Source organism: Salvelinus fontinalis, chromosome 34 (assembly GCF_029448725.1).
Source record: "Salvelinus fontinalis isolate EN_2023a chromosome 34, ASM2944872v1, whole genome shotgun sequence".
NCBI lineage: Eukaryota > Metazoa > Chordata > Actinopteri > Salmoniformes > Salmonidae > Salvelinus > Salvelinus fontinalis.
In genome coordinates this window covers 35,447,667-35,449,078 of record NC_074698.1, presented here as the reverse complement: position 1 = coordinate 35,449,078, position 1,412 = coordinate 35,447,667, and positions in this window count along the sequence as shown.

Sequence of the window (1,412 nt, the reverse complement as noted above, 5' to 3'; positions counted from 1 at the left end):
CTTATTTAGAAAGCAATGCCATTTATTTGGACAATGAAAACGATAAGGAGTGTCCTGGCTGATTGCCAGTGTGGTAAATGACAAACTGATACAGGAAGCTAAGGAATAGACAGGCCAATGAGAAGGAGTGTGTGAGAGTGTGTGCGGTTAACCTTGACTCTTTCTTTAGCAAGGCAGGCTAGACCAGACAGTGTTTATTTCCTGGCCGTCTCTGAGGAATGTCTAGTCAAAGACAAACCTTACACCCTTGATCCCTGTTCACACATTGATTATTAAACAGCACTAATGTTCATCACCACTAGATGGTGACAGACTCTGAGAATTAAATCAAGTACCTTGGAACGGAAAGACTTCCTGTATGAATGATTTCAACTCTGTGAGTGTCAGAGAATTCTTGGTTTGTGATGCACTTTAATAAGAATGCACTGAATCGACTACATATATTTGCTTCGAATCCCTGTTCACACACACATACACGCGCTAGTGGAGGATGCTGAGGGGAGGACAGGCTCGTAATAATGTCTGGAACGGAGTGAATGGAATGACATCAAACATGGAAACCATGTGCTTCCGTTATTTGATACCATTCCAGCTACTCCTCTCCAGCCATTATTATGAGCCTGTCCTCCCTAATTAAGGCTCCCCCAACCTCCTGTGACACACACACAGCACATAAAGGTGGGTGTCTGTGATGAATGGCTTATATTATTTGTGCAGATGGGAAAGATGTAGTTCAAATGAACTGTCCTTGTTCTGAGTTCCATGTATATGCACACATTCGTACATTGTTTACTATGGCCAGCAGAATCTGGGTTAGGGCCAATTCCTTGTTATCATTTTGGCCTCTGCAAAAACGTCTCTAACTCCAAATCAGTCAAAGGAATTGAACTCCAAACAGTTCATTGGAATGTTTTTACCATGGTTTTGTTGGTGAAATGTCATTATTTCTCTTTGTAGTCTGAAGGATTTGGCCTCCATTAGCAAGACTTCTAGACATGTTGAGAGATTCATGGTCTGGCTCCCATATCGTCTGTCCACGTAGAGCTGCGACTGACTGTGGTGGTGGGAGACAGAGAGTTTATCTAGTCGCCCCCCTCCCTCTCTATGCAAGACCGGGGTGAAATGTGTTTGGGCAGCTGTTTCTGTTGGCTGGCATGAGATGGTCATTGGGCTGGCATATACAGCCCTGGGTCTCCCATCTACCATACTGGCCAACACAAACATCTGCTCTACCCTCCCAAGACACACACACACACACACACACACACACACACACACACACACACACACACACACACACACACACACACACACACACACACACACACACACACACACACACACACACACACACACACACACACACACACACACACACACACACACCAAAAAGGCAAAGTCTTCCCACTCCC